This window comes from Sinohyriopsis cumingii, chromosome 12 (assembly GCF_028554795.1).
Source record: "Sinohyriopsis cumingii isolate HCF-2022 chromosome 12, ASM2855479v2, whole genome shotgun sequence".
Taxonomy (NCBI): Eukaryota; Metazoa; Mollusca; class Bivalvia; order Unionida; family Unionidae; genus Sinohyriopsis; species Sinohyriopsis cumingii.
The window spans coordinates 28,491,338-28,516,636 of record NC_142972.1 but is presented as its reverse complement, the minus strand read 5'-3'; the positions used below and the strand labels follow the sequence as shown (position 1 = coordinate 28,516,636).

General features: G+C 38.4%; 1 protein-coding gene across 1 annotated transcript in view; it reads left to right on the top strand.

The window, feature by feature from the left end:
• Positions 1 to 1,270: 1,270 nt before the first annotated feature.
• The window catches only part of LOC149786157 (cornifelin homolog B-like), a 33,850-nt gene continuing 9,821 nt past the window's right edge, over positions 1,271 to 25,299 (top strand). The window contains exon 1 of the mRNA XM_089978154.1: positions 1,271 to 1,404. The gene's annotated coding sequence lies outside the window, so the exon portion shown is untranslated. The remainder of the gene's footprint in view (positions 1,405 to 25,299) is intronic.

The following is a 25,299-nucleotide window of genomic DNA, read 5'->3' as shown; positions in this document are numbered from 1 at the left end:
ACAGTCAATTACATTACAGTCAATAAAGGTTTCGCATAGTCCAATTACTGCAGGGATTGGTTTATTTTGTATCGTAAGTTTTAGTTCATCGATTTCTTTCGTAATATGTGTTTTACAGTGAGGTTAAAAAGTTTCAAACTTTTCTTTTTCAAGTCAAAAGGTGTTTTGCGGTTTTTTTTATCAGTTTGGGTAGAACAGAGGACATTTATTATTTATTTCCGAGCTAGAGGAAGAGACATTTAAATCTTGGCATGTACACTAACAATTAATACTTTGGACGCTAAAGAAAAAAAACAAATGCCACAAAGAACCTGATACTTAGATTTGACTGAATGACATGTATTAGCATGCACCCAAAATGATGTACGTAATGTTTAAAATGACAAGTACAATTAAAGAAAATAAAATGGTGCAATATTAGGCTAGCCATTAGGTAAGTAGGTCGAATAATGAAACAGTAAGAATTCCAGAGTGGTTAGAATATGGCCATAGGTACGTCATATTATCGTGAGCTAACTAGTTCCGTTATGTTTTAAACTTACAAAATTGTGACAATAGCATTATTCATGCATTAAGTCTATGCACTGAAAATACAATGCTGAAGTTGATGCAGACGTAATCGCCATCATATCAAGTTAAATCATTTACCTTTTGTGTTTACCCAATCAATTTCGTTTTCCTTTTGAATTGTTTTATAAATTTAATATTTTTTGTATTGCCTCTTTATAACCTTCATTGCCTAGGTTTGATTATTAATGCGTCCCAGTTTGACTACTGTGACAGACGCAACGTCCATTTCTGGACGTCACAGACAACATAACAAGAATTATTCAAACAAATATAGCAATAATTCTTAGAGAAAACAAAAAGCAGGATCCATTTATCTAAAGACTGCACTTGTTAACAGGTGTTACCATGGAGTAGCAATATAAAAGTCATTTTGCATGTCAAGATTGGCATTATAATTTAAACAGTAAGAATCTTAAAGATCTTCTTGGGCTCTGTAGGCACTTGGACAAGGCATGCTCATGTTTGGTTGTGTGTATCATTATATTATATTATATTATATTACATTATATTATATTATGTTATATTATATTATATTATATTATATTATATTATATTATATTATATTATATTATCATAGCCACAATAAAAATATTATTCTTAATATTCATGAATATTTTGTCTACAATACTTTGGAAATCGAAAACAAAAGTAAAATGTATAGCAGGTGGCCTAGGATATATAATATCAATACCACTATTGCTAATGACGATACCATAATGCAATGTCTTCAGTCAACCGTTTTTTAGTACGGTATGACCTCCAGAACACTTGTTAACCAGGCATTCTTTGTTGAAGCATTTCCAGGGTATATTGCATAGCCGTTGTGTTTCTAAGGTAAGACAATCTAAATATTCAAAATCTTTTCATTTCAAATATAAATATCGATTTTCTTAACAACGACGACTAAGTGGGAGATAAGTAAACAATACGAATATAAATTGTTCGTATTTATGGTTTATATCATAGAGATGGGCATTGGATACCTTTTCTTTATGTATGTGATTGCCAAAATAAGGGACGTGTAGTAAACCTGTCTTCTAGCGCTTATATTAAAGTTGAGCCACATTCCCCTTGGTAACTCTTAAAATATGTTTCCAAAATGTATTTGCCGTTACATTTAAAACATCATAAACAAATTTATTTTCTAATTAACAATTTTTTTTATTTTTATTTTTTTTAATTAACCCCGTAATAGGTTGACCAATGGGTCGGGGAACCATCCCAGGGTCACCTTACAATCAAACATTTCTGGTTATCAGATAATCTAGGGATAATAAATATAATCTACAGAGAAAGTAGAAAAGAAAACACACACACACACACACACACACACACACACGCATATACACATGCATATGGCACACAATCTAGGTGACATGGCCTTTGCGATATTACAATATTTTGTTCCTGTTTACCATCAAGTCAGAGACAAGTTAAATCTTCATTGTTGAGGTCCATTTTTGAAGAAATTGGTCCTCTTTTTTATTTACCTTAGCAGTGTATTTTTCAATGTTCTTATGCATTGCAACTATTTGCTTAAAAGCAAAAATGGAAAGATTTTTCATAGTGAATCTGCAAGTATAAATATAATATTTTGCCAAAATAAGCAGAAAATTACCCAAACTGTCCAGTTGTTCACTTCCTAAAAATGTTTCTTTTTTGGACAGATGTACAATATTTGGGCAAAAAGGTGCAAAAACTTAAATAAAACGGTACCAAAACTGTGAAGTAATACTGCAGTCATAAAAGAGATGCTCAATACTTTCAGTTTCGCTCTTACAGAAAGTACATTTGTTGTCATCAAATATGTTAATTCTTTTAAGAAAATCATTAGTAGTGATTATTCTATGGATTAATTTAAAGTTAAAAGAGATCAACTTGGTATCCTTGGTACAGCATTTTGCCCGGCTATATATATCAGACCACTCCTCACTACTTATATTTTTATTTAATACTTGCATCCAAGTTTCTTGCTTCGCAGTGTGTTGCCTTTTAGCTTCCTGTAAAAGATCTTTGTAAACAAACTTGAGTGAATCTTGTTTTCGCAAGTTCGTTATTTTATCCTCCTGCTTATCAAAATTATTATGTACTAGGTGGTTTTTTTATGGCATCTTTCCATGCTTTAGGAATTCTGGATATTAAGGAGAAGTATTTCAAGAAATCATCGCTTCCAGTTTTTTGTTTTATTATCTCAAAAGGTATTAAATTACCGTGATCATCTACTAGATCGTTCAGAATTTCAAAACCAGCTTCTGTCCAGGATTTGTATTGATAAATCATTTTAGGGGGGACAAAATTTAAAATACTCATGGATAGATACTCGTTAGGACTTTGCGATTCTTCTTTCCATTTAGATACTGCCAAAATTACATCTCTCCAAAAAGTGTTTTTAATGAACTTACTAAATTCTTCTAATTTCCTTCTCCCTAAATTCCAAATATCCTTTTTATTTCTGAGTATAGTTGTATTGACTAAGTTCTGCCACGTTCCATCTTCCTTTTCCAGCAATCTTTTAACCCATCTTATCTTAATATACCTAATGAATGAAAATATGTGTATCATATTTAGTCCTCCCTCGTTTTCTGGGGAAACTAGTATATCACGTTTTATTCTCTCTACTTTTCCACCCCATACAAATTTAAATAACGTGCGATTTAGTTCTGCTTCAACTTTTGCTGATGGGTTAGGAAGTGCTGAAAAAAGATGTATGAATATGGGCAGAACAAGAGTCTTTACAACAATTAGTTTACCAACTATTGACAGATGTCTTTGACTCCAGCTTGCCAGTATTCGTTTTGCCTTTGTTAGTTTCTTCACATAATTAATTTCCACCATCTGTTGTAAATCTGGAGAAAATTCTATGCCAAGGAGTGTAAAGTTAGAAGAGGACCAAATTAGGCCCATTTCGGGACATATTCTTTCATTAGAAAATTTCCTGTTTCCAATCCAAATAGCTTTTGTTTTTGTTATGTTACATTTAAGTCCCGATAATAGAGAAAAACCTTGCAAGATATTCATAGTTGCTTCAAGAGAAAAACTAGATCCATCAAGAAGAATAAAAGCGTCTTCGGCATACTGACCCAATTTATATTCACTGGCGTCAAAGATTACTCCCCGTACATCCACATTTTGCCTTAAAGTTATAGCTAAAATCTCAACCCCAATGATAAACAAATAAGGTGCAAGGGGATCTCCTTGTCGACATCCTCTTTCAAGTCTAAAAAAAGATGACATATGTCCATTATTTATAACACAACTATTAGAGTCATTACAAAACAGTTTAAACCACTTACAAACGGAATCACCAAAATTAAAAGATTGTAGAGCTTCTTCCACAAAGATCCAGTTAATTGAGTCAAATTCTTTTTCGAAATCTATTAACAATAATAAACCATATCTGTTTTCATTCTCAAGTTGGTCCATGATATCATATAATAGTCTGGTGTTTTCTACAATGAATCTACCATTCATATATCCTTTCTGAGTATCGCTGATTATTGATGGAAGAACCTTTTTAATTCTAGCTGCAATTGCTCCCGAAGCAATCTTATAATCAGTATTTAAAAGTGATATAGGTCTCCAGTTTTTAAAATATCTTCTGTCTTTTTCCTCCTTTGGTAGACATGTGATGACTCCTTGAGTCTGAAAATCTGAAAGTTTTCCTACAGTATATCCGTAATTTATTGATCTACATATAAATCCCCCCAGAGACTTCCAAAAGAATTTATAGAACTCTACAGTGAATCCATCCGAGCCAGGACTTTTTCCATTTTCCATCCGTTTTAGAGACATACCGAATTCGTTAATTGTAAGCAGACCCTCGCATGATTCTCTTTCCTCTCGACTAAGTTTAATATTGCGATTAAAAAATCTATTTCGAGTTTCTTGAGTAGCCTCGTCATCAAGCTGAGCAATTCTACTTTTGAACAATTCCATATAAAACTGTTTTTGTGCTTCTAAAATATCTATTTGGTCAGATATATTTGTCCCATCATCTAAAATAATTTCCTTTATTGTCTTATTAACATAGTTTCTTTTTTCAAGATTTAAAAAGTACTTTGTGCTTTTTTCCCCAAATTCATACCATCTAGCTTTAGATCTTAATATAACACCTTCTATGTATTTTGTCCTAGATTCCTCTAATTCTGCTTTTTTCTCTCTAAATTTTCCAGAATTTCCCCATTTATGTTATTCGACAGTCCCCCCTGAATTTCTATTATTTCCTGCTCAATTTTCTTTAATTTTTCCCGTTTCTCTTTTGATTTCCCAATAGAATAACATATAGTTTCAGATCTTATTTTCATTTTGAAAATTTCAAAGAACATTTGGTCGTTACAGGAAAGAGAAACACAGAGAGAGCCATCTTTATTTCCCCCTACATAATATTCATTACAGTGTCAGTTATACACGTTTTGACCAAATCAGTATACTCAATGTTCCTCAACAGTTGGGTATTAAATTTCCAGTATCCTTTTCCCCTTGGAAACGTTGAAAACGCCACACTCAAAACAATAGCTGAATGATCAGTCTTGTACCCTGGTAAGATACATGCATCAGCTGTATTCATATGAATGTCATCCGATACAAGAAAGTAATCTAGTCTACTTTGTTTCAAGGGAGATTTTTGCCTCCAGGTATACATCTTTAAGTCTTGGTTGGAATTTCGCCAGGGATCAATTAATTCCAATTCGTTTTTCAGGTCTTGAATTGCTGCCCTAGACTGTTGGTGTTTGTCATGTAAAATATTATAAGCATCCAAATCTAAGTCTTGAACAGTATTCCAGTACCCGCACATTATAACTGATGAGTTCTCAAAAAATAAAGTCTCCTCCTTTAACTTTCTAAAAAAGCTAGGATTATCATCATTATAACCATACAAATTCACGAGGGTTATTCTGTTGCCATAAATTGTAATATCTAAAATAATAAATCTCCCTTGACTGTCACATCTTTTTCTATGAATTATAAATTCAAAAGTATTTCTAAAAAAATATTGCAACCCCAGCACTCTTACTAGAGCAGTGGCTTAATATACATTTGTATCCCCATTCAGCTGCCCAATATATTTCATCGTTCTTTGTACTATGAGTTTCTTGCAAGCATATTATAGATACATTCTTTTGTTTTACCCAGTGGAAAATATCCCTTCGTTTTAAGACTGAACCTTGCAGGCCTCTAACAGTAATAGATATAATTTTTATGTTATTATCCATGAAAACAGCAGAAATTTTACACATACATATTCTTGTACAGGAATGTATGAAGTAATTATCACCTTGAGTTTATCATATGCATGGCTTTCACACTCACACTCACGCAGAATACAAACATTCATAATAAAATCATCCATGGTGTTACGGTAAATGCTGTAGCTTTGGCTGCGTTTAACATTGATACAGTATACTATGGACAACAAGTGAAACAACTCCATTTGCAATAACTCTTATGCACCTCTGACAGACCTTTCCGGAGCTAAGACAGTTTTGTAAACCAAACGGCACAGATTAAAAAGAATATAAAGTACAACTTAATGAATGAAAGAAGGGGTAAAAGGGAAGAAAAAGAAAGGGTGAAAGAGCGCATACATGGAAGTGGTGGGTGATTGAATGTATGAGCAAAAAATGTGAGACTGAGAGATTTATCGTGGAAGAGTAATGTTGAGAAAAGTGAGTAAACAACTGAGTAAATATGTATATGAGAGTATAAGAGAGAAAGATGATTTATAAACTAGTGAGAGAATTTATTAAGGAGAGATATAACAGTGGACCAGCGAATAAACAAACATATTAATTAAGGATAAAATTGGTGAGGGAAAGAAATGTCTTATAAACAAAATATTAAAACAAATTAGAGTAGAAAAGGAGTATAAAAACGAAAGTTCACATACCTGTTCGGTCAATGTCATAAGTTCACAGAATTGCATATTACACTTATATCTAATTTTCTCATCAATTTCATCATAGATGTCAAATTTTATCCTTTTTCCTGATTTGATTTTACCATACACAGATCCATTAAAGTACCATGCACTGTCAATTTCTTGATGCCTGGATAATTTATTGATAAGTTCAGTATTCAGCCTGGTTATATCCTCTACCAGTCTAATTCCTTTGTACTGCAGAAAATCCTTCCACTTCTTGATAATTGGAAGTTTACAATTAACAACTTTTGCTTCAAAACGATATTTCTTTAACTTTGGTTGAAAGTCCGAAAGAAAACTTAAATATTTCTAATTCTTCAAAAACCAAAAAACGTTCCAATTATTTATCATATTTCATGCTGACAATTGTTAGAGTATATCCAAATCAGTTCAGCCATTTTCAAATGTAAAGTTTAGAAACAAATTGGTCAGTCATTGTGTGCATATGAGAGAAAAGGAATGAAATCGGAAATAGACCTAAATAAATTATTGTAGAAAGACAACATATACGTATATCCATATTACTTATTCTGGCCTCGTGGATTAAATAGAAGTTGGGCATCGTCAGTGCTAATATGGGATACTTGGGGGACAATGGGACTATCGATTGAAAAGCGTAAACTATTTATAGGAACAATGTGAAATTTATTATAAATGACGTCACGGGGTTTACAGCGACAAACGAGTTTATAGGGACAGAAGCGTTTTATAGTCACAAAATGGTTATGGGAAAAAAGAAAAACACACCAACAAAATAATTACAACACAAAAACAATTTTATTTCGGGATGCAAGAGTTAAAGACTATATCTTTTCGAAGCATGCGAGTGGCCTTGGAAAGGGCGTTGAATGTTTTGTTATAATTCCTTCAGTTCTTCAACCATATTCTCAGGTTTTGGATGAAATTAATTTTCTTCTTACCATCCTTCTTGATTGGCATTATAATTAAAACAGCAAGAATCTTGAGAAAAAAATGTATTGCGCTCTGAGCTTAGTTGGACAAGGCAAGCTCATGTTTGGCTGAGTGTATTATAACCATCTTGAAAACATTATTCTTGATAATCGTAAATATTTTGTCCACAATACTTTGGAAATCTCTCATTTCAATTCTACTGCTGCTAATGACAATACCATAATACAATGTGTTAAATCAACAGCTTTATCGTATGGTCTTACCGCCAGCACATTTATTAGCTAGGTATTCTTTGTTGAAGTATTTGCGGGGTCTCTTGCATAGCTCTTGTGATGTATGTGATAGCAAAATAAGGGATGTGTAGTAAACCTGGCTTCTAGTGCTTGTTAAAATTGGCCAATGTCCTTCACACTCCTCTTGGTAACTTTTAAAATATGTTTCCAAAATGTATTTGCAGTTACATTTGAAATATCATAAACAAATTTATTTTCCTATAAACAATGGTTGCTTTAAAACAATATTTCTTTAAAGTTCGTTGAAAAGTCTGAAAGATAAACCTATACGTTTTCTTATTCTTCAAAAATCAAAAACAAACGTGCCCATTATTTATCAAACTTCGGGCTGACAATTGTCATGCTATATCCAAACCATTTCAGCCGTTTTCAAATGTAAAGTTTAGAAGGAAATCGACCAGTCATTGTCTGAATATGAGAGAAGAGGAATGAAATCGGAAAAGGAGCTAAATAAATGATTGTAGGAAGACAACGTACATGCATACCCATACTACTTAATCTGTCCTCGTCCAATAAACAGAAGTTAGGCATCATCAGTACCAATATGGGATACTTGGGGGACAATGGGATTTTCCATTCAAAAGGGAAAACTATTTGTAGGGACCATGGGACATTTATTATGGATGACATCATGAGTTTATAGCCACAAAAGAGTTTATATGGACAGAAGCGTTTTTTTGTGCAGAAAATGGTTATGGCGACCAATAACATATTCACCAACAAAATAATTACAACACAAAGACAATTTTATTTCGGGAGGCAAAAGTAAAAGAATATATCTTTTCGAGGCATGCGAGTAATATTGAAAGGAGCGTTGACTTTCTTATTTGTTTCCTTCAGATCTTTCAACATATTTTCAGTTTTTGGATGAAATTATTCTTCTTCTTACCATCTTTCTTTCCATCCTCAGGTATCCAGTCTGGATGCCCAATCCTTCTAAATTTGTTATGAAACTTCATCAAGTTAGTATTCAATCTCTCAAAGTCTGTTTTACTTCTCATTTTCTTTTCCCTTTTTCTCCAACGCCCAGTCAGCCTTGATCTTTGCCACTTCCTCCTTCTTCACTTTCCTCACTAAAACATCAGCTCTCTTTAAGGCGGCTGTCCCTCTTCTTACACTGTGTAAGTCTTGGTAAAACCAACCGACCCAGGCATCTATCTATTGTAAACAAATATAATTTACTTCTGCCACACCATCCGCAGTCTCCTTCAGTTTACCAACTCTACAATTTTCATATGTAAAGAGTCCTTTCATCTTCAGCTCTTCTTTCTCCGTCATTTTTTTTACAAGCCCCTAGATTTTTTGGAGCTGACAGTTGTTTTGTCACATGGTGTTTTGTAACTCGGTAACTCCAATATGCTTCTGTTGTTTTCTAAAAGCTATTCCACATCAACCATCCAATGTCATGCTTCTTCTAAATAAATCACTGGCATAACTTTAGTGTTGTCGAGTCAACGAGGGTGATGGACGGACAAATGTGTATTTGATATATCTGAAGTACGAACGTGAAGGAAAACTACAACTCCCACAAAACCACAAATCACATACAAAACATAAAAACGAGATAGTAGCGTGGACGTAAAAGAAACTCTCTTTCAACGTTTTTAATAAAAATATACAAACACACCATGCAACACATATTGTACAAAGAAAAATATTTTTTGATAAAGATAAAATGCAATCAAAGAACCGATCTAAACTATACTCCATCATACAAGTAAGGGTAGTAAGTGTTAATAAACTAAACCCTCAAATACAGACCCTCACATTCTAACATACCAAACACACACTATCACAAAAGCAAAGCTGGTTAGTGTTTATAGACACCCCATCAAACCCTCACAAACAAGCACACATCTGAGAAGGGAAAGCGAATTATTTTGGTTTATAAAAATACTCATATGTACACAAACAAACAAACACACACATAACTATTTCGGCAAATTGATATGTCTCTCTTTACTACAGCTGGTGCTCCAATTTGGCTTCTCCTACGTCTCAGCCTTGAATGAATGTAGATAGAATTACTTATATTGCATTAGAGTCGTTTGCGCCTATAACGCATGCGCGGGCCAGTAAGAAGACCCGGGCCGAACAGCAAATTTTAATTTTATTAAAGAAAAATTCCATTTGAACAAAAACTAGGAGAGACCCTGGTGATTCTTACCCCAGGACCCGTTATAGCTCTCTAGGGCTCGGAGAACAACGATTGCAGTCTCCATTATGTTCAATGTCCTCTTGGCTCCAAGTGTCGTCAATAGGGTCTAAGATCCATTGGAAGAAGTATAAATGGAAAAAGAGAGAGTGAAATAAGAAGAAAAAGGACTTTTGGTGTTGTGTTTTGAATTTGCATTGTGCTTTTCAAAAAGAGAGAATGTACCAAAAAGAAAAATCTAAGTGCCTCTTGGTCTTGATTTTTGTAACAAAGACCTATAAAAACGCACGCATACACGTATTTCATTCAAACATGATAGGAAAATGGATCTGAGTTCTACATAATTCGAGTTTTACTTGATTTGGCAATCTTTGATTAATCTTTCTTTTCTAAAGAAATGAGTGGCCCTGAAGAGAACCGTTAGGTATTTGTTTTTTAACAAACTCATGAGCTGGAGAAGATAAGCTTTAACTGTCTTATACCCTTGCCACGGCAAAGTACTACATCTTCACCTGCTGCTATGGATGATTTGATAGTGATTGCTCCTACTGATGGCCTCTCAGGGATAGTCAACGTAAAGGTAGTGGTGACTAAGTTGGAAAGTTTTGCCCGAGAAAGTCTTTTTCTCTTCGGTCGAGTTAAAGAAGTCTGATACATTTGTCTCAGATACCTTAATAGGAGACAAAATGTCTAGTAGCAACGTCACCGTTTGACTTTCATCGTCCTTCTTTTCTCCTTTTCATCTTCACTTCTCTTCTTCTTCCTATAGTTTCATATTTCCTCTTCATGCTGCTGCCGTTGAATGACAAAACTTTGTTCCGCTTTTGTAAAAAATTATATAATTCTTCTTTATGTCTCTGTCTGAAAGTGTATACCCTAGTTCAGGAAGAAGAATGCGTTTAAAGTGTTGGAGCCGGTATAAATTCTAGTGAAGAGAAAAGAAAATTAACTAGATCCCAATTAAAACTATTCTCTTTTGGAAGTTGAACCGTGGTTGTTTTGGTAGCTGCCATACCATCACTCCCCGTCACCCCAACACATGATCTTCTTAGTTGCCGCCATTCTCAAACTATGTCGCATCGGGTCAGTAAGCACAGACGCAAACGCTCCTACAAAGTGCATGTCAGTGGAAGATTGGAAGAGAGGCCCCTAGCTCTGACTGAAGTTTATAACGCGCTTTTGGATTGGTGAAACTTGTCATTCGATTTCGATCCGACCTTAGACTATAAATATCATTGGCTCGCCTAGTGAATTTATTTGTTCCCATGATAAGACAAACAAACGTTGAGTCGTCTGCTCTAATTTCGGAGATGCTGTTCAGAAGGTACAAGTACATGTATGTGAAATCATCATGGGCTATCACTAAGATAACAGATAAGGCTATTTGGAAGAGAATATTTATGTCGAGAGGAAATAATGACTGAGGAGAGTCTTGATGTACGGTCCCGCTGTCAAACGAAGTTTACGGAAGAGAAGACCAATGCGATGCTCGATATGTTAACAAAAACACCCATGAATATCATTGTTTCCAAATAATGCCCGAACATCATGTTCTCAAATGGAAGCTATATCAACTCAAAATTACTATCACTGTAACAAATCATGTATCCAGTTTGTCGTTTGATACTGTCCAATGCGGTTACTAGGAAAACCGAAATACGCTCAAAAACAGAAATACACCGAAACACGAAACACAAACCGAAATGCACAATTATTTATAGCTTTTGGGTGTATATATTGGTGTACAGCCAGATATTATGATTTGCATGACTAGAGCCATAACTAGAAAAATATTAACAATCCCTATACAAATATTAACAATCCTTATAAAAATCACCGAAATCATTTTTTTTTTGTGCTTTTATATCATTATTCAAATTGTAATACATTTATTTTCATAATTATTATGGTACAACATATGTGCATTTTTTGTGTAGTGTATTTTGGTGTTTCTAATAACCCTGTTCAATGATGTTATGGAAGAATTAGATTACATGATCACAGTATTGTCAAGAAATTGAATCTATGGTAGCAAATAAGAGTCAAAAAGTCGCAATTGGCTTAACTTGAAAACTTTGATGTCGACCATTTATTACTTTTAAATGGAACACTGGGAATTGATTAAAACGTCTGAGATCGTCATGTACTTTCATACTCATGTTGGTTGTCCATTTTCAGTGACCATCCCAGCGCTACCCTCCTCGTCACATGTGGTTACATATGAATTTCTTTTATTCTTTCTGGTAAGTTTCTGTTGAAAGGCACAGGTGGCAGAATGAGTTCCATGGATGTATCTTCCATGTTGATTTACACTTTGTGCAACATATATACATCAAGTTCTCAACAATAGAACATGTATATGCCATCGCAAACATTTTTTTCTGTATTAACACGATGCCAGAATAACCGCCTTTCATACACTAGAATCTGCATGGTGTATGTTTATCTATCGTTTCCTGAAGTCATCTGATTTAAACTGCAAATTAAATGCATTATAATATAATGCAGAGAACAATAAATAGAGGAATAATATCTTGAGGCTCAGTGTTTTTATTTACTTATTCGCCAATCACAAATTTGAAGACCCACGACAACATGTCACAATGGTATACTCTTCTACTCTTACCAGATGTTTTCGTCCTTGTCTTGTATAAGTGTTTCTTTTGTCTATGTTTTGTTTATCCCCATACATCCTTTTGTCCCATTAAAACGCTAATGTCTCTATAAACTCTTTTATCTCTATAAACACCATGATGTCACCCATGAGTAGTAACGTGGGGTAGCCTAGGGACAATGGGATTTTACTATTACAATAAGGTATATGCACTCTAGTGACAATGGGAATTTAACATGGGGAAATTTAACAGGGATTGAGCTTGTCTAGGGACAATGGAAATTGAACATGGTGGGTCTGTCTAGGGACAAAGGAAATTCAACATGGTTCGTCTGTCTAGGGACAATGGAAATTGAACATGGGAGATGGATATAACACAGACAATAGACAACAGACATAACACTGATACAACAGTTTTTTAAAAAAATTTGAGGCAGGAAAGTCAATTTCTTTTCGAGATATAGGAGGGGCCCTGACAAGGGCCTTTGGGTTTATGTTAACTTTATTCCATGTTAACATAGAGGGCAATACTTGGGTCTTCTTCCTTCCCTTAAACTTTGTCTCACTTCTGGTCCGTAAATTAAAACCCTCTTTAAACAACCTTGCCTCTCCACGTAGATTCTTTTCTTCCAAATGCTTGTATCTGTCATCCTGACGATAGTCCACGATGATCGGACATACATCGGTAAGTCCGACCGGAACAGCATTGAAGAGACTAGAGTAGAGGATTCCACGTTGGTCCACATCTTGGTGACGATGACAGGTGAAGGAATGCAGCGAACTACGTTTATTTATAGGGAAAGGGACGATCGAAACGGATTGAGTTCATTGACCAATCCAAACACACGTTACAAAATTCAGTCACCCCATGTCCAATCCGAAGAGGTCAGTCTGTGACGTCACATTCCCTATATAGAGTCATTAGCGTCTGTGCGCTGTCAATCCATGCGACAGTTTTCAAACATGACGGAAACTCAGAAGACGATGAATTGGGGTGCACCGGTCGTAGCAACGAAAAGCGATGGAATGGCATCGATTACCCGAGTGAACCCGGACTTACTTCCAGAAGAGGTGAATTTAAATTGGGATTTTATGGATTTTCTTACTTCGCAAGAATTTGTTCCCGAACCAGTACCTTCGCCACCTTCTCCTTCTTTACCACACGTGGAGAATTTTAAACAGAGACAGAAAGAAGAATTGGAGAAATGTATATATCAGCAAAAGGAAGCAGAACAAGCTTTTCTCCTACAGCAGTAAGATGAAGAGGTAAGAAAGAAACATCAAGAAGAAGCAGCAAAGAACAAGGGTGTGAAAGTCAAATGGTCACGGTACTGGTAGACATTTTAGCGGAGTTAAGAAGACTGAAACAAATGTATCAGACTTCTTTATTACGACCGAAAAGAAAAAGACCTTCCCGAGCTAAACAGCCCAACCCTGTGACTACACCTACCATACCACCCTTAGTGATTTCGACCAAATCATCATCGACAGTACGCAGTCCAGAAGCAGGCCTTGGCCGTGGCAAAGGCTTAAGGTAGTTAAAGTTGATTGTTTGAATCAACAAATACCCTAAGGCCCTTTTCAGGCCCACCCATTTCTCTCGAAAAGAGTATTTCAATTACCAACATCAATTAAAACTTAAAAAGCCCCTTTTTTTACCCTTATGGTACGTGTGAATGTTTGAGTGCGTGAGTGTAGATTCTTATTCTATAATTCAAAACCAAGAGACACTTACGTTTTATAGACTCTATTCTGGTACAAATTTTACAATCCAATTCACAACATAGCACTTTAAAAAGTTCACAAGCTTCTTCTGTGCCTGTCTTCACTCTCTCTGTTTTTTCAATTTCTTCACTTTCACAGCTTTTTCCTCCTCTTCATCCTCACTTTCTTCCCTTCTTATTTTTTTTCTTCTCCTCTTTGTGTCTTTACCTGTCTGCTTTCTTCCTCTTCTTCCTCTCCATGACTCCTTCCTTCTTCTTCTTACTCCTGTTGTTTCTTAGGGCAATCTGGAGACCAATGTCCATTTTCTTGACAATGATAACGGGTATCTTGACTTTTGTCTCTTCTAACCCCTGTTTTGCTTTATTGACGGTCTGGACACTCTGAAGACCAATGTCCTTTATTCTTACAGATATAGCAAGTACTATGACTTTTATCTCGAAAGGAGGGTGAGTAATCCGTCGGCTTGTCTGAAGAAACTTTTCTGATGACCCCTCGCAAAGCTCTGATGAAAAGTTCGATCTATGTAGTCTCTTCTATCGTTTTGCTCAGTTTGAGAGAGAAATGAGTAGTGGAAGGACAAGACACACACCCTTTATATATACGCTGGTCTGCTATGGATATAAAATGACCCATGGTGTTTAACATGAAGTCATTTGACTTTTTTCAGTCAAGATGAAACGATCACATCTATTCCAGAAGAAAGAAGTAAGAGGCAGAAACGTGATATATCGCCTCGTACCAGGGCTGAAGTCTTGGCACAAATTCATGCCTGTGACTTTGAAGATGACATGAGTGAACCAGAATCCAGACCCAGAGAGTCTGTACCTAACCAAACTTCACCACCCTTAGTAAACCCTGAAAAGTAATATCATATTCGAGAGACGGAAATGCGCTCCTCTAGAAAAATTTAGAATCACGGCTTACAAATACACGGTGAAGTTTAAAGATTTCAAGTCCGACGTACCGTTCGAGAGAGTAGGGAGAATCACCGAGATGTGGGATTCTTTGTTAACCACACTGAAACGGCAATGTCAAGCCAAACAAGATGATCCCTTGAGACTTTCCATACACCAGGACGGATTGAAATCCTCTGCTTGGATCGAGTTTAGCAGCCCCGCAGAATTGACCCCTTCCAAAGTCATGGACAAGATTCAACACGTGCAACAATCCAACGACCAGTTTGACATCACCGATGGAAAAGCCACACTGGACATGACCCACGTCTCTCCTCCTCAAGGGACTGGACGCAAAAAGGTCTTATTGGTGGACGACTTTTGCAACACTAAAACAACTCTCGTCCGAATTAGCAACCTCAAGACTAGATGTGTTTAGCCAAGGCTATCGTGGCGGGACGAACCTATGCCAACAAGAACGACACGGCAGAATGGAAAAGAGCCTGGGAGAACATTCGAAAATCGGAACGAGCCAAACAAGGAAGTGAAGCAGAACTCCTGTTGCAACAAGCCGGCCTGTCCAAAGACACACCTTGTGGCATTCCTGAGATGCAAATATTGCAAGATGCCCTAGCTCCACGCTACACATTCAAAGTGCACCCTGAAGAAGTGCGTGGAGCTCTGTTGTTTCGAGTCCAAGACGTAAAGGAAGGAAAATACATTCACGTATGTCATCACTATGAACATTTTGATACAATTACCAGTATCACCGCATTCCTGGGATACAGTTATTACTGTGAGAAATGTGACTATGGCTATAACAATCGAGAGTATCACAAGCATTGTGGATCGAAATGCTCAGGATGTTTGACCTTTCAACCCTGTCTGGACAAAGAACAAGAAAGAGTGCATTGTCTTGCTTGTCAGCGCACGTTTGTCAGCCCTGCCTGTTACCAACAACATCTAAAGACGCAAGGTTTACAGCAGAAATGTGCTTGTCAACTGCTGAGATTGAGCCCTACGTGTGGACAAGGCATACGTACCAATAATGCCAAAGCCCACGTATGTCCAGGAAAGAAACGATGTTACATTTGTCACCAAATCGTGGACTTGGAACACGAATGCTACATGCATAAATACCAACCCCAACAAGAGGAAACTGAGGACCACAAGAAGAAAGGCAATTTCATCTTTTTCGATTCCGAATGCATGCAGGAGACTGGCATTCACATTCCTAATTTCTGCGTGGCTCATCGAGCGTGCGAGAAGTGCATCCAAGAACCTATCTTTAGTCATTGCCCTCAAAAAATCTATAAAAACTTCGGACACTTTTCGTTTGTCTCAAACAGCGTCAACATGACGTCCTTTCAGTCTCATCTTCTCGTTAAATTGATTCGTGGCTTATATGGCATCAGTGGCGAACAAAATCCACAAATACGGTCTCGTGTCCTAGAAGCCAGTCTCAAAGAAGTCTTACGATGGTTTACGCTGACAGCACGTCAATTACTACAAGGCATCATTCAGATTCCTCATCAAACCAAACGCGTTTTTGATAGAAACAAAGTAGCTCTGACCCAACTGGCCGATCCCCGCATCGACACTCAAACCATAAGCAAATCATTTTGAAACCTGGAGGGAGCGGTACTCTAGAAGGTGTCATCATTCGCTCCCTCTTAAGGTGGGATCTTAATGCTCCCAAAGTTCTCCCCAAGAAAAAAGTTAAAAGAAGCCCCAAGAAGAAAAAGAGCAACGGTGTCAAGACCAGGTCACAACCCCAAAAAAAGAAAAGCCTCCAGAAAAAGAAACAGAGAAGTAATCCGAAAAAGAAAAGTTCACAGAAAACAAGTCGCAAGAGAGGCACTTCGGCCAGGACGCAACCTTACATTCGCAAACCGCGACCTGCAAAGACGGTGACCGCGCCTCCGGTAGACTCAGGTTCATCCACTTCTCCGTTGATGACACGATGGAAGCCCGTGTCTCCAAGAACTTCTCCAGTGGCGGGACCCTCCTCTTTAGTGGCAGTGGCAGCTATTCACAGAGTACCTGCTCCCAAAATTAAAGTCAAAGAGAGATCGGGGATGTTACAGAGTTTACCGGATTTGTCCCAGCAAGAACTGGCTCAATTTAGTCCGTTGCGAACCCCTGCATGACGTCTGTTGCCTGTCCTCAAGTTGATACGACGTAAAGATAATCAGTGGCGACGCGTTCCAGTATAAAAAAGGCCTGCGACAAAATAGGGGTATCAGTGTTTTGTGCTCCTAAACTCCATAAAGATGTCACCTCAAAGAAGTACACACCGTCACAATCGTCAAAAGAGAAAGAGACAAAGATAGACGTAAACCTTGACATCGAATGGAAGGACGAAAACTAGCTTTATTGCCATGAAAACGATGGAAGGAATACCATCGTTGGCAAGAACAGCTGACCCCGCATTTGCCTCACAATCCCAATTTGACCGAGATGTCCCAGTTACAACACGAATTTCAGTCATTGATGAATCGCCAAGATTTGTCCGAAAGAGAAAAATCGCAAAAGTACGGACAACTCTTGCAACGACTGCAACTCTTTCACCAGAAAGCTTCAGACGAAACAGCTCTACCCACTCTGAATGATTTTAAGACCTTGATGAAAAGTCCATCCCCCACACCACCACCACCACTTTTACCATCCCCAGGGGTCACCAGAGACGCTAGCACACGAAGGCCTGAGGAAGAAGGGATACGAGAAGTTTTTCAAACACCGTCAGTAGCTCCCATTTCTAGTAAGATTGCAGCATCCTTGTTGACCCCGTCCCCCACACCCCAACGAGAAGAAATGAAAGCTTAGGTTAAAAACATGATGTCCACTCCTGCTGAAAAAGAAAGAAGGGAAACCAGAAGGGAAAAAAGAAACGAAGACCATTACCACCTCCGCCACTAACTTCGACTTCTATTCCCGTAGCCCATCGGACACTTAAATTCGTTTCCAAGCCACCATTTCGCCCCATTCAAGGTAGGATCAGCGAAGAGTGTGTCACATATTAACAACAAAAAAATGGAAAAGGTGTTAGCCAGCATTTATTACAATCCATCCCATCCTGCAGGTTACGGAGGAGTTCAAAGATTGTATCGGGCTGCCAAAACTCGACTGAAAAACTCCGTTTACCTCAAGTACAAAGATGGTTACAAGAACAAGCCACATACACTTTACACAAACCCATTCGACGCAAGTTTTCCAGAAGTCGCACCTAAGTGGAAGGCATTGATCATCAATGGCAAGCCGATTTAGCTGATGTCTCTCATTTGGCCAGCTACAATCGTGGCTACAAATATTTGTTTTGTGTCATCGACGTCTATTCCAAATTTGCCTGGATCGTGCCATTGACTTCCAAATCGAAGCAATGAGTTAGTGCGAACCCTGCAACGGGTGTTGAAACAAAGTGGTAGTCACCCTCTTCGATGGCAAACGGACAAAGGTACCGAATTTCTGAACCAAGCTTTCCAAAAAGAAATATTTTACGCATCACCACACTCTGGTCGCCTGTTTGGTACGTCCCCGACGGTGGCTGTCCCCAAGAAAGGTGATGTGTTGGCTGTGGGAGATTGGGAGCCCACTGGCAAAACCAAATGCACTTTCGACAAAGGTTATTTACCTAACTGGACCACCGAATTGTTTCGTTTCACCGAACGAGTGTATGGCCGTCATCCTGCCGTCAATAAATTGGAAGACACGAACGGTGAAGTGTTAAAAGGAACGTTTAATTTACCCGAGTTACAGCATGTCACCAAAAAGAAGACGACGTGTACGACATCGAAATAATTCTCGAACGCAGAACTCGTAAAGTAGGCAAATGACGTTTCAAAGAAGTTAAAATACGTTGGAAAGGATATCCAACCAGTTTTGATCCTTGGATAGACCCTTTGCAAATCATCGACTATAAAAAGAAGTGGCCATCATGCCCGTCCACACAGCTTTAGCTACTGCTACCACTTCTGCGACCACTCCTTCACCCAGTTCTTCTCTGCAAGATTTACAGAAACAACCCTTGTGGGTGTGGTGTGGAGAACGTGTGCCTAATACGCAAATCGTCTTTTCCTGTTAAATCTTTGTGGTGTATTGTGTTATCGGTGCAGCCATTGCCAATTTGAGTTTGCAACACGGGGACAAACAATTGTGGACCATTTTATTAAACAGCTGCATCGGTTACCTGCTTCCCAATCCCTCCCTGAAATTCATCTCGAACAGCAACAACGGGAACCTTGTGTCCAGTGCCAGTGCCAGTCACCACTCCAACAACATTAGCCCCATTTTGGGCGGAGATACTCCTCTGACTTCCAGTAACCCCTCGGACAGCCACAGAACTCTTAAATTATGAGCCACTATAACCAATTTTACTTAACCTTACCCAGTGACAGTTCCATGAACGTGTTTCCCAGTAACACTTTGTGCTGTTATACTGTCAAATTACCTCAGGCCATCCAATTAGATCACGAAGCCTATTGAGAACTGGCTTTAGTGGAAATCATTCACCCGACCCAAGTCCTCAATATCCTGCACAATCAAGTGGAAGATGACCAGCAAATGCAAAAGTACTTGAATAATTTAAAATATGAGATTAAAACCTATAATGAACAGACTCAAAAGTGGACCTACCACTTGATAATTCCCACAGAGTATTATTTTAGTGGTCAACATTTGGTGAGCACCATTGCCTCCAGATTTAATGTCGTGTTTCTCAAAGCTTTGGAAAGTGTCAGAAAAAGTGTCACCCTGGAGTACCACAAAGTAGCTCGTCGCTTCCTGATGAAATTTGACGGGGGTAAAATCATGTCTATTTTATTTTTTCCTGAATTATTTGACATCTCGGGCGGGGACATCGACACGGGGATGGCAGTGATGAAGAAAAACGAATTACCAGTCATTTCCGATAACGATTCTTTTACCAAGTTATTTCGTTTCCCAGTGGAAATGAACCAAGGACTGAATTTGATCTTTGTTTACTCCGATGTGGTTGAGTACAATGTGGTGGGACACACCTCCGTACCGTTACTGAGTGTCATTCCTTTCAAAGTGGATTCTGCCACGGTCACTGACGAGGAAGGTGGAAACACTTATCACGTTCACCGCGAATTTGTACATCCTCATTATTTGCCCGTCAGTAAGTCGTATTTTGACACTGTAATCATTGTTATGAAAGGAGATCTGGGACAAAATATTTCATTCTCCAAAGAGAAAGTCACGATGAAACTCCATTTTCATAAACGTTCTCTAACGAGTTGTAAGTCATGTATCCAGTGTACCGAAGCGTTCCTCGATAGCGAGGATATGGTTTAGGAGATATGTTAAAATCGGCCTATCGTTCGGTGGCTCCGGTGTTGAAACCGATAGTGACACGAGGATTGCACGCCTTGAAAGATGCCGCACTGAAACAAGGCAAAGAATTTCTCCAAAATGTCATCATCGACAAACAAAACCCTAAAGAAGCTTTCTTGAGAGCAGGCCAAAATGTCTTGTTGCAAACGGGCAAAGACCTTTTGGGTCGACGAGAAACTCCTATAAATGCCCTGAGCACTAGCGAGTCAGGCATTCCCGCCTCCCTGAAACCACAGCAAGGACAGGGTAGAAAAAGACGAAGAAACACCCTTTCACAAGACTTCACACTTCAAAAGCTAGAAAGACTAAGAAAAGAAGAACTGTTCGAGATTTAAACGTTTTTGGCTATTAGATTATAGAGAGACAGAAAATTTATGCACTGAGAGTCTTGCGCCTGTTCCACGTTGGAACTAGATCTGTTTGCTATGCCACCCACCATGATGACCATGCAAGAATCCCAGTGGGTCGAATTTCATCCCGTCTCCTCTTTGATGGATTCAGCTGCCATCGTGTTTGATATCAGTGGTCAGCCCGAAGATTAGATCGATCTGAATAGCAGTTGCCCGTACTTGAAAGTCAAAGTGATCAAAACGGACAACACTAATCCAGTAGCCGATGCTAGAGTAGCTCCTGTCAACAATTCATGCATTCCTTATTCAGCGAAGTGGACTTCTACCTGAATAACAAACTGGTCAGCAGCAGCATGGATACTTACCCTTATTGAGCGTATCTGGAAAATCTCTTGACGTACGGAAAAGAAGCCAAGAATACTCATCTGGATGCTTGCGTGGTATGGAAACCTGACACAGCGGGTGAGAACACGTTTAAAGACACAGTCCTGACAGCCGATCACGATCCTCACAATGTGGGGTTTAAAGACAGTCATAAGAAAACTCTGCAAGGACGTAGTTTAGAACAGTTGGATCGTTTGCATTTGGACATGTGGTTACACGAAATGTATTTGCTGAACGGAGTGGATATCCGCCTGAGACTGAATCGTAGCACTGCTGCTTTCCAATTGATGGCCCATGCCAATGATTACAAAACTATCATTTAAGAAGCCAGACTCTACGTGCGTCGTGTGGAAGTGTTACCTAAAGTGGGAAATGACATCAGTCACACTTTGAGCAGAACGACCGCCTAGTATCCGATACGAAGAGTGGAAGTGAAAACGTTCACTATTACTGCTGGACAGCGTTCCATGATCGAAGATCATCTGTTGAAAGGACAGTTACCCAAGCTTTTGATTATTGGTATCGTCAAAAATTCAGCCTTCAATGGACTTCACAACGAAAACACTTTCCAGTTTCAACATTACAACGTAGCCTAAATTGAAGTCAGTCGCGATGACAAGACCTTGTGTACCAGACCCTTCGAGCCTAAGTTTGGTGACAGGAATTATTTGAGATCGTATTTGTCCCTGTACGAAGCCACCGGTCAGTTAGGGACAAACACCAGTCACGGTATTTCGTACGAGCGACGAGGGACATTTCCAGCCTATAAAATCCGGTCAGATTCGTGTGGAACTTCAATTTGCGAATCCAATACCCCCAGATAAGTCAGTGAACGTCATCATATGTGCCGAATTCGATAATACGATAGCAATTATCAGTTTGTGAGAAGTCATTTTAGACTATTAGAAGCCATGGAAGGCTTTTATCAATGTTTATATAGTAGAGATTGTTTGGACATGGAATGTGAGGAGACTGTGGAAGGAGACGAAGGAGACGAAGACAAAGACGAAGAAGAAATAACGATGAAGTCCAGATGGCCAGAACAAGAAGCACATTTAGTCTCCTGTTTTTGCTACAGTCCTGTCAGATAAAATTAAGGAATTGATCAAGAAGGATTGCTATGATCATCCCAATCAAATTCAACACGATAAATAACAGATGTTGATACAAGAAGAAAAATTGGACGAGTATCTGGAAAAAGCTTGGAGTCTCATAGAGATAGGAGACGTGTTTTATCAGTGGTATAAAGGCTTACGTGAACATTTTTGTTCTCCATTAACGCCTCTTCAGATCCGTCGAAAAGAAACTCTCGTGATCCAGGGACCGAAGTCGGAGCTCGTACCCCTTTACTTGTCAGACATTTTCCAAGAGAAAATCAGGATCGAATTGATCACTTATCATCCTCTGTGAAGAAAAAATGTTTGTTAGTTATATTGAATGGTTAATGTTAAAATTTTATTGTTACTTGTTAGTGATGAGTTATTGGAATAAAAAATGTTTTTTGAAAAAATGCGTTTTGTTTGTTTTGCTATGGGTATCATGAACCATGCTCTTTGACTTCTCTCTATCCCTCACATGACACTAATTTAGCGTTCCGACTCGAAAACCGTGTAGGGATATTTTCATTCGCGTCCGCGCTTTGACCATAAAAACGGGGTAGTCTCCAGTCTGACCATCCATTGTCGATTATCCTCCTACGAAGATGTGCTCAATATTAGCCACGTTGAACGAAGCCTACGTGAATTTGCATCGTGTCAGACAAAGTCTGATACCGAAGCCTGAAGAGATAGAGAATGTTAGAATGTCAAATGTCACTGAAGACCTGATAGAGGAGCTCTTCAGAGAAGAAATTAACAGGGAGAAAGAAGACTGGACAGAGAATAGACTTCAGAAACAGCAGAGAGAGCAGCAACAACAGCAGCAGCAGCAGGAACCTGACAGAGGCTTTGTCGTCTGTCGTGTCGACACGAAAGAGTTCCCGTTCTCTTTCCGAAGAAGCAGACCTTATCCTGTGAGAAAGGATGTCGCCAGAGGAGGCCGCGCTCTTAGATCCTAAAAAGATTGCCATAGCTCCTCGTTCACACAACAACAAAAAAAAGCCCTTTTTAGGGCTACCCCATGCTCTAGAAAAGAAATAACAATCCATTGCCTATGATAGGTTCGAAAAAATTAGAAGTGCATCTATAAGCGCATACATTTTTTATCTAGGCTAGAAAGTGAGTGTATAAGCATTGTCTTTAAGTGGTTAGTCAAAAAATTTTAAAATAGCGATAGGTAGTAAAAAAGTGAGTGAGTGTTTATTTTAGGCCGGCGCGTTTTTAATGATCATATAGGTAATGTAAGTTTTGGGTCTTAAGAGATGTTTTCCTTCACGTCCGTGCTTTTGATATAAATACGAAAACACTAGGCAGTCTGGGTACCCTTGTTGATTCGTTAACAACAAAAAATGAACACCTAACAAAATTTATAGAACTTCAGATGCACCTGGAATATGGCCATGGAGGCTGTAGAAGAGGTAGCAAGAATAGAGGAAGAGGAGAAAATAAGAAGAAGGAAGAAGAGGAGGAAAAGAAAAAAGGAATCCTGCCACACATAATAGGAAAACCTGTGTGTGAGGTTAAGCCAGGACACCTCCACAGAGACAAGTACCACAGCCGCTAGCAGTACCGCAGCCTCTACCAGCACCACAGCCAGTACCAAAACAGCTGCGTACACAGGAGGCAAGGGTGCTACAACCAATAGCTGCACCAGAAATTAGACATCGAAGAGTATGCAATAGGAGAAGAGAGAGGGGAGCCTACAATATTCCAGAGACAGAATATTGGGGTGCTGAAGCGAATCATCCTTCTTATGCGCTCCCAGCCACATGAGTAAACTGGGAGAACGATTGGAGGATTAGATGTGTCTCCAGTGCCAGGCCAGGGAGATGTAGGCATTAGTCAGGAGCCTCTGTAGTTATAAAAAAAACCAGCCCTTTTCAGGGCTAACCAAACCTCTAGAAAAGACAGCAATTTTCAATTTGCCAATGTGTGAACGTGGAGTAGTGTGAATATAAGCACTCACTCGTTTCCTGGCATGATTGTGTGTGTGTGTGTGTGTGTGTGTGTGTGTGTGTGTGTGTGTTTGTGTTCGTTAACGCTAACGTATGTTTGTGTGGATAGTAGATTATTGGGGTTTGTAAGCTATCAAGTACGTATTTGTGAATAGTAGAGTGTGTGGTTATTAAACATTCCCTGCTGGGTGGATGGTATGTTTGGGTGGGGGTTTTTTGTGTTGCTTCTCGTGTGTGGATAGTAGATTGTGGTTATATTTTTGCTGCTTCCCGTGTGTGGATAGTAGATTATGGTTTTGTTTTTGCTGCTTCCCGTGTGTGGATAGTAGATTATGGGTTGGGTTTTTGCTGTTTCCTATGTGTGGATAGTAGATTTGGGTTTGTTTTTGCTGCTTCCCGTGTGTGGATAGTATATTTTGGGTTTGATTTTACTGCTTTGAGTGTGTGGATAATATATTATGGTTATGTTTTACTGTCTCATTACCTTAGTGTGGATAGTAGATAATATGAGAAGAGAAAAGTAGGGGATGTTTTCCTTCACGTCCGTGCTTTACATATATCTATCGAATAACCGAGACAAGATGGCGCGAGTGTCTGCTTTATTCAATCAATTGAGAGATATATATTTCTGGATGATGGATGTAGAATATGTTATAGAAAGGATAGAAAAGGAATGGAGGTATGGAGATACCAAAGACTTGGTAAGCAGTCAATTCAAAGGTCTAAAGGTAGCCAGGAATCTAATAGAAGGGATGATAGAAGAAGAAGTTAATAAGTTGAGAAGATTAATAGTCCAGTCTTTTGGCAGAGTGAGAAGTTTGAAGGAAGCACTAGATCATGTAATCCACGTTCGGTGCTTCCTAGAACATATAGTGTATTGGACGGAGTTGTCTTATGTGAAGAGGGGCCTGGACAGGTTGAAAAAAGGAGAAGAAATAATGAGGCAAGTAATGACCCAAGAGGTGAATAACAGCAAAGAAAAATGGAGTCAAGAAAGACAGAATAAGGAAAAAATAAAGAAGAAAGAGGCCTTTGACAAACTCAATCAGAATTGGATCCAGATACAGGAGAAGTTTAGA